Below are 9687 nucleotides of genomic sequence, written 5' to 3'. Positions count from 1 at the left end.
TTTTTTATAGAACATCAATTCCAAGCGGTACCGGTTACCACCTCCTCCCATTTACTCACCCGTTTTCCATTTCTTAATGAGACCAGAGTACATTTCACTTCGACTTGTATAAATAGGCATTACCTATTTTCACCGAACAACAAGTTCAGGTCAGGAGCATACAACACTCAAAAAACATTTGCTAGCTTTCCATCTGTTAGCTTCCCACTTTCCGATACAAGTCGTAGAAAACTACTACTCCTCCAGAATCAACTACTCTGGTCTCAACACTCTCTTCGCTTCCCTCCCCAAAACCAACCCTTTTCCTTCACTTTGTGACCGAAGCAAGTCTTGAATGGCCATTTCTTGGTTTAGGCCGGATTTGTACAGATTGATCTCTCGAATCTAAAGTACTCCCTTGCAGTACATTGTTTAGGGTTTAAACTCGTTTCCCACCCACACAACCGAAATTACCAAAATCAGCAAAAACCGTTTTCACCCTCAAACACCAGTTCAAAACCATATTTTTTTCTTTACATCTAATCAGCACAAGAGTAAGATGGTTCAAATATTCATCAAAAGAAGATCCAAACACGGAGAAATCATCCATAAAGATCTCAAGGAAATTATCTATCATGTCAGAAAAAATGCTCATCATACAACGTTGAAATGTGGGGGGTGCATTACACAACCCAAAGGGCATGCGACGATAAGCAAATGTACCATAAGGACATGTAAATGTAGTCTTTTCCTGGTCCTCGGGTGCTATGTGAATCTGGTTGTAACCAGAATAGCCGTCTAAGAAACAGTAATGACTATGCCCAGATAACTTTTCTAACATTTGATCTAGAAAGGGAGAGGGAAGTGATCTTTCCTTGTAACTGCGTTCAACTTCCAATAGTCAATGCAAACTCGCCACCCTGTGGTGACTCGAGTAGGGACTAACTCATCTTTATCATTTTGAACTACAGTACCACCTGACTTTTTTGGCACAACCTGAATGGGACTAACCCATTTGCTACTGAAATCGGGTATACGATACCCGCATCAAGAAGCTTAAGGATCTCATCCCTAACAACTTCTTTCATGTTAGGATTGAGTCTTCTCTGCATTTCCCTAGATGTTTTAGCATTATCTTCAAGATTTATGTGATGCATACAGACTGTGGGACTAGTACCGTTAATATCTGAGATTGTCCATCCTAGTGCTTCTTTATGCTCCTTAAGTACTTCTAAAAGCTTAATTTCATGTTCTATATCTAAGGCAGATGAAATGATTACAGGAAAAGTATTAGAAGATACCAAAAATGCATATTTAAGAGTATCAGGCAATGGTTTCAGTTCAAGCTTTGGTGGTTCAACAAGAGATGGGACAGACTTGGATTCAGAGAGTGGAAGTGGTTCCACTCTAGCTTTCCATTTAGTAGTGTCCATGATAGGTGTAGATTCAAGCAAATAATTCACTTCACTTATGTACTCATCATCAAACAGATCCAAATTAAAATTATTCAAACAAGCATGCAAAGGATCAGCAGACATGTTATTAGACAACGAGTCCTGAATTAAACTCTCAATCATGTTAATCTCATGCACATCATCATCGTCATCAAGATCTAAATGTTGCTGGCTAGCATTAAAAACGTTCAACTCCACAGTCATGTTACCAAATGACAACTTCAACACTCCATTACGACAATTAATAATTGCATTGGACGTTGCCAAGAAGGGACGTCCTAAAATGACAGGAATGTGACAGTCTGGGTTTTGCACAGGCTGAGTATCTAATACAATGAAGTCCACAGGAAAATAAAACTTATCAACCTTGATCAAAACATCTTCTACCACACCACGTGGAATTTTGACGGATTTTTCCGCCAATTGCAGAATTATAGGTGTTGGTTTTAACTCTCCAAAACCCAACAGCACATATACCGAATATGGCAGTAGGTTCACACTTGCCCCTAAGTCCAGTAACGCCTTATTGACCGTATGGTCACCTATCTTGCATGAGATTGTGGGATAACCTGGGTTTCTAAACTTAGGTGGAGTATTATTTTGAATGATAGAACTTACCTGTTCAGCGAGAAAGGCACGCTTGTGCACATTAATCTTTCGCTTTTGTGTGCACAGATCTTTCAGGAACTTAGCGTAAGCAGGGATCTTCTTGATTTCTTCAAGAAATGGAATGTTAATATTGACTCGCCTAAACAATTTCAGTATCTCGTTATACTGTGTTCCTTTCTTTTGTTTCTCTAACCTTTGAGGAAAAGGAGCTACATGCACATTTGATGGCACAGAAACATTAACATCAACAGGTTTTTTAGATCTAGGGAATGCTCAGATTCATTTTCAACAACTGGTGTATCATGCGATGTTGTATGCAATGGTAACTTAGATATATACTCACTCTTTTCAGGCATGCTTACATTGTTAACAACTATTTTACCACTAAGAAGAGTAGTAACAGCATGTGCAGTCTCATTACAAGTACAGTCGAACCTCGATAAATGAATACTCTCGGGACCAAGAAAAAATATTCGTTTAGCGGGGTTATTTATTTATCGATAAATGAATAAAAAAGAATATTTATTCATTTAGACAATATTTTCTTAATTAAGAAGTTAAATTGTATAGGAGAAAATGTACAAGTATACCATAAAATGGTCGATTAGAAAAAGAAATCCAACGATTAACTGGTGTCATTTCTAATTTACGTTATAGAAATGTGATGGACATCGAACATCATTTGAACTATCCTAACGAGAATGATGCAGTTATGGAATTTCCAACAGACGAAGAAATTATTGGGTCAGTAATGAATACTGAGAATGATCCTGAACCAGATGATAGTAGCGTCGTACCAAATGTGTCATCTAAAGATGCTTTTCAAGCGATAGTCACTTTAAAAAATTATTTGCTATAACACAAGCATAATATTCCAGAAATTGTGCAAGCATTGCATAAAATTAAGGATACGGTACATTTTGGTTTGGGTGGAAGAAAAATACAATCAACCATAGATGTATTTTGTTGAGTTCATTCCCACATATATTTTTACGTAAAATTTTCTGATTATGTATTGTGGTTTATTTTTATATATTTCTTTATATACAATTCAGTGATTATTCGTTTATATTTCTATTGGGCCTTTAAGGATCCAATTTTTTTTATTCATTAATGCATTAAGCGAGGTTATTCATTTATCACCTTGGCCCAAGTCGGGACCAGAGAAAATTATTCATTTGGCGAGGTTATTCATTTATCGAACATTCGTTTATCGAGGTTCGACTGTAGATGTACTTGCCTGAAATGCGCCTTTCGGGTTTTGTTGAGGCTGACTTGGGAACTTACCCTTTTCCCTTTCATTAAGCGCATCACATATTTGACCCATCTTAAGTTCTATACTAGTAAAACGTTGGTCAGTGGTCTTCTGATTTTGCAAAAGATTTTGGGTCAACAGACTGACACTTTTTTCAATGCTAGACAATTTCTTCTCAGAAGGGTACTGTGTGTATGATTGTACCTGGGGTTTTTTAGGGTGTGGATACCCTTGTGTGTTTCCTAATGTACCCCCTTGTACATGTCCCTTGTACCATGAAAAGTTAGGGTGGTTCCTTCACCCTGGGTTGTAGGTCTTTGAATAAGGGTTATGTTCTTGCTTTTGATACAAAACATGGGCTTGTTCAAGTCTAGATTTCTGAAATGCAAGTATTTCTGGGCAACTGTCTACTAGATGGTCAGAACTATTACATGCAACACAAATAGACATTTCGACATGGTCACGGAGAGTAGTTTTAGTAGGTTTGACATTCTTTTGCAGCTCTAGCCCTTCTACTCTCCTAGCCAACGATGAAATTTTTCGCATTTCCCTCAAAGTCGGACTCAATCCTATGAACATTAGCTACAAGGGAAGTATTTTTAGGTTCACGAATGGACTCCCACTGTTGAGTCTTCTCAGCAACTTCGATTAGGAAATTCCAAGACTCATCAACACTTTTGTCAATAAATAAACTGTTGCACATTGACTCAACTGTTGTTCGGGTAGCAACATCTAGACCTTCATACAAAATTTGCACAAGTCTCCATTTTTCAAAACCATGGTGAGGACACTGAAGCAATAATTCATTAAATCTCTCCAAGTATTTAGCTAAGGTCTCATCCTCTAATTGCACAAAGTTATTCAGACTTTAACGAATGGTCGCAGTCTTGTGATTTGGGAAAAACTTTTTGAAAAATTCTTTCGTAAGATCATCTCATGTCCTAATTGACTGTGGTTGCAGGGCATACAGCCAAGACTTGGCCTTTTCCTTCAAAGAGAAAGGGAATAGTCTTAATTTCATGGACTCTTCTGGAATTTGAGTAAAACACAGAGTCCCACAAATCTCTTCAAACTCTCTCACATGGTGGTAGGGGTTTTCATCATTAATCCCTCGAAACACAGGGAGCATATGTATTTTGCTCGCTTTTAACTCAAAATGACCAGCAGTTTCTGGTAGAACAATACAAGAGGGTTGGCTTGTCCTCGTGGGGTACATATAGTCCTTGAGACTGCGGGGTTGGTTCAATTCCTCACCCATTGTCTCAGATTGGTCAGGGATGTCTATTCCAGAAATGGGTATTTCAACAGTATCTTCTTGACGAATTCTAACTAGGAGATTGGTTTGGTATCTAAAGGTCACAATCATAGCCTAGCATGCATATTATTCATGTTACAGCATTCAGACGAGTAAGAGAATCACAATCCAGGGAAACAAAGTCCTTGAGAATCAAGAGTACACAGAACTCAAAAGTTTCAGCAGGTAAACAGGGAAGCAAAGCTAGTGGAAATAGAATAGATACACAAAAGTATGCGCACAGATATAACAAGTTGCATCGATCAGATAAGCAGCAATGCGCAAATCAGGATCTTATGCGAAAGGGCATCTAGTCTATGCAAGCATGCATGCAATTATCAGTATTTCAGAAGTTCACAAGTGCACACACAGAGATGGTAATTTCAGCCGGTGAAAATGTTACTCAGATATCTCAGGATTATGCTTATATAAACAACTTTTGCTGCGGAAGAGACAAACACCATATGGCATAAAGCAGAGAATGAAAAATGGAAACAAATGCAGAGATGTATGTACACAAGCACACTGATATAATTCCGCACAATGACGGCAATTTCAGCTAGCAAACGTGTAATTCATATATCAAAGAGTCACGCGGATTAATATCATATGTTGCAGGTACTTATCAGGGTTATGCGAAGCACTAGTTTAGCATGCAGACATGGTATGTCTTTAACACATTCATCAAACATAGCAAGGTTAGAGAAGGATACCACCGGTATAAACCGGGTTTAGGCTCGACAAGCGAATGTGTTCTGCTGCTCCTGTTTCACCCTCTTTTCCTTGGTTCGTTGTGCAGTTTTATAGGTACCTGGTTACTCTAAAGCAGTGATTAGATTCCAGAATTGTACAGATGAAGTAAAATTCAGAGGGTATCACAGTTGATTAACAGTTGAGAAGAATCTGTAGCATGTCAATAATTTGGAGTTATTCTTCTTTTTAATTATGACAGATTGGGTTACCAATGACAGGACAGTCACAGTAGAACATGATGAGGTTGCTGCAGACTGCAATTATAGACAATATCCAATAGAGAAAAAGAAAGTGTTGTATGCAGGGATGCTTAATGGATATGATACAGGGTGATATGAATGGTAACTGAATGCAAGTTATAGACAAATGATGCTTCTTTTATGAGAACAGCTTATGATTACTACAGGATAAAATGTTGCTGAATGCAAAAGCAGGCTACAGATGATGATGACAGCAGGCCTGAAATGGCACAAGTTACACTAAGTTAAACTACTAGATGATGATGCAGAGTCGTCTAATCTTAACGAAAAGAACTGAAAGAATGCAGATGAATGAAGAGCTACAACTAAGTTATACTATAACAGCGAAAATATAATCTAATCAGGTATATGTACATCCTACTGATGCGTTTATGCTAATGAAGTGATTAAGACTATAGTTACCACTACACTAAAATGCTTACGAACTAAGATTCAACTACAAGATATTGTATGATGCAAGATACGGGTGAACTAGCTTTTAAGAAAAAGAAAAGATGCTGACTGTATTCACAGATGGATTAATGCTTAACAGTTAAACTACAATGGCAAGCTACAGAATGCAATATTCAGGCTACAGATTGTAGTAACTAATGAACTGAGAAAGAAAAAGAAAAACTAGCTACATAATGCTATTGGACTACAAAATGAACCACTACAAAAGATCTAATATGTTGAACAAAGTACAAGGATATAAATAAAGATGCAGCTAAGAATATGAGATGCAAGCAAAAATTAAAAGAAACTTAAATAAATGCAATTATGGTATGAAACTGAAAATCAAAAGCTAATACCAGGATGCAAGATATATAAACAAATGGATTAACTTAAACTACAATACAACAGTAGAGTTACAGATGCAAGTGAACTACAAACAGAAAAATAAAGGACAACCTATTATGCTAAAGAGAACACAAGTAAACCAAAAGAAAAGGGAATGGAAAATGTAGAATGGATGAAATTTAAAAATGACAGCTAATACTAACAACAGGGTGCAATCTACTAACACATATATACAACAATATATTAGAATCAGTAAAGTGGAACCGCAGAAACACTTACACCGCTACCGAGTCCCCGGCTGCGGCGCCAAAAACTTGGTAGGACTAGAAAACCTATAATTATACTAACTGCAAGTGTACGGTGTCTACAATGTAGAATACAGTAAGCACAGATCGTTCCCACAGGGACTTGGTTGGTGTGAAGTTGAATTTCGAAGTTCTAATATACTAATTTAAACTAGATGATTGTCAAAATGACGAATGTGTTTGTTTTGTGAAAGATTAAAATGTAAAATGCAGTAACAAAAGAGAACGATTTAAGATAGTTGATGGGAAGGTACTAGGGCAGTTGAATCCACCACCTAGACCACACTAGAATTCAGCCACTGAAATTGTTATTTTCCCTTCTAATGGATCAGCGATGAAGATACGAGTCTTTCACCTTTCCTAAGGGTCTCAAATATGGATAGTTCAATATCAACCAAAGTATTAATCCCTAGTATTAGATGTTGTTAGAGCATTGCTCGTTCGAACTCGCATGCGTTGCTATCTCAAGCATGTTTGTCAATTTTAGTGATCAAAACTATAAGTCTTTATTTCTAGTCTACTATAGCTGAGTCTTGGACTAGGATAGAAAGTGTAGTTGAGCTCAAGAACTCCATGGAAATCATCATACAAGACGAAGGACTACTCAAGGAACTGGTGGATCTTCATCGACTAAAAGGTATGTGGAGACTTGAACTTATCTATCACTCAAAAATCTATCTACTCTATCTCCTATTTTGAGACAAAAGTCGTTTTGCTATATAGACTTTGATTATACACATTTTATATTTCGAGCCGAGTTTATCTCGCCTATCTATTTCTCGAAATATGTGTTGGTAAGATTTTGCTTTGGCCAAGTTCATCTTTACCTAGTGAGGAAAGTCATGACACGTTTCAATCACCTTGAAAATTGCTTACTTTGACGAAATGTCCTCTAAGAATGTTTCAATGGTTGAAATGAGAGTTTAGATTAAATAACCAATGATGGATATAAGCATTGTGTGGCAACACATATATGTATAAGTCCTTTTTCCTTGAACCGAAGTTTGCGAACTTTGTTGATCAAGAGAACCGGAACAAGAGACGTGAACTCAGTCCACGAACTCATTCCGCGAACCCAGTCCGCGAACTGGCGGAAGTTCTCGACCCGAGAAAATCTGCTAGAGTTTGAGAACTCCTTCCGGGAACTTAAGTCCACGAACTAAGTCTGCGAACTTAAGCTGGTTATATCTAAATACGATTGTTTGTGAATTTATTAATATTAACTAAGGAATGCTAAATGCAAACCTTGGATATATAGTTCATGAACTGATTCGAATGAATCAAATCTTTTTTTCTTCGATTATGTCTTGTGTAGTTACATAAGATTTCCTTGCAATTGAACAACTCTCTAACTAGTTCATTTGAGTAATTTGCACTAGTTATGGTGAAGAAGAATATGGTTGATATGAAAGTGCTCATATGGCTAACCATTGGTTAACTATTCTTGAACCAACAAATGTTCATGTTTGGGTACGGTTACATAAATCCAAAATAGTACATTTCATTTGTGTATAACAAGCTAAGTTTTCGATCCAACGGTTGAAAGATATTAGCTTGAATCTAATCAGGTTTTCATCTAACGATAAATATTGAATGCTTTGTTACCAGGCTAACATTGATTGCAAACCCTGATTTGAAAGACTATATAAGGTTGTAGATGGGGAAAAACGATTTGCTAGTTTTTAAGGAATTGAGGAGACGACCGTATGGAGGAGACAACCGTACGGAGGAGACTCCTCGAACCGAGCGAAATGTTAAACCTCACACAGATGCACCGCTGCAAAGGGGGTTCTTTAGATTCGAGAGATCAATCTGTAGTACTCCGGCCTAAATCGAGACAATGACCGTTCCAGAGTAAATTCGGTCACAAGAGAGGATGGGTTGATCTGTAGGAGGGAAGCTGGGAAATTCGTGGAATCAATGGTAATCAAAGATTGTGGGTGTGTGAATTATGAATATGATAAGCTCTGAATGATTGAAATTCCTCAATTGATAGTACTTACTCAATTGATGAGTTGATGATCTCGTGTTGTCGATGAGACGTGAGATTGATGATACTGTTGATGTTGATGATTCAATCATGATTCAGAGACTTAGTTATATTGCTGGAATTTTAGATACCATGATCCCATGAAGTGTGACAGTTGATGGAATCAAGGAGTGGGGAAGTGGAGATCGTGTTTGAAGCCAGTTGCTCAACGTGTGGAGACTTGGTCGATTTTCCACCCACTACCTCGTAAATTCCTTCAAATGATTGCACGACTTTCTCACATTCCATCGTGTATTTGAACACACGTGTCGTATACCGCCAGACCAAAACCCTAAGTGATATCCCCCAAAGTGACACGATTGACGTCTCATGGTATGTTAGTCAATTGATGACTTCGTGGTTTGATGGGACGATCAGTCCATGTAGTTGCTGAGTTGAACATGATGTTCTGAAACTCATGAGTTGAACATGTCATGAGAGGTATAGTTCTTACGATGAAGCGAGCAAGTATTGCTCATTCGATGGATCGTTGAATATTGATTGTTGAACCAATATTCCTTGGTTTGAGCAAATTTATCATCTGAGCAAGTGTTGCTCATGTGATGAATTGTTGAATATTTGATCGTCTGAGCATGTGTTGCTCATCTGATGGATTATTGGCACCGTACCAAAAATATTAATTAGAATACTGGTCGTTGAACCGAGAATAATTAATAAAATTAATGACCATGAGGTCGTCGTAAAATTATTAAGGTTGGAATCTGGAATGATGATCCTTGGATTCAGAAACCCTAATTTGATCAATTAATGATCAATTCATGGTTCGTCAGAATTTTAACCATGGGACGAAGGAGGGAGCAACTAAATGGGACCATGGATCAACCATGTAGTGTCCATATGCTCACGTGAGAAAATACAAAGAACTCCTGAAGAGTTGACGATTTATTGGTGAAAGAATGATTAAATGCTGGTTTAATCATTTATTAGAAAATGCTCATCTGAGCCTTA

The sequence above is a fragment of the Papaver somniferum genome, chromosome 10, assembly GCF_003573695.1.
Source record: "Papaver somniferum cultivar HN1 chromosome 10, ASM357369v1, whole genome shotgun sequence".
NCBI classification, from domain to species: Eukaryota; Viridiplantae; Streptophyta; class Magnoliopsida; order Ranunculales; family Papaveraceae; genus Papaver; species Papaver somniferum.
This window is presented reverse-complemented; position numbering follows the sequence as displayed.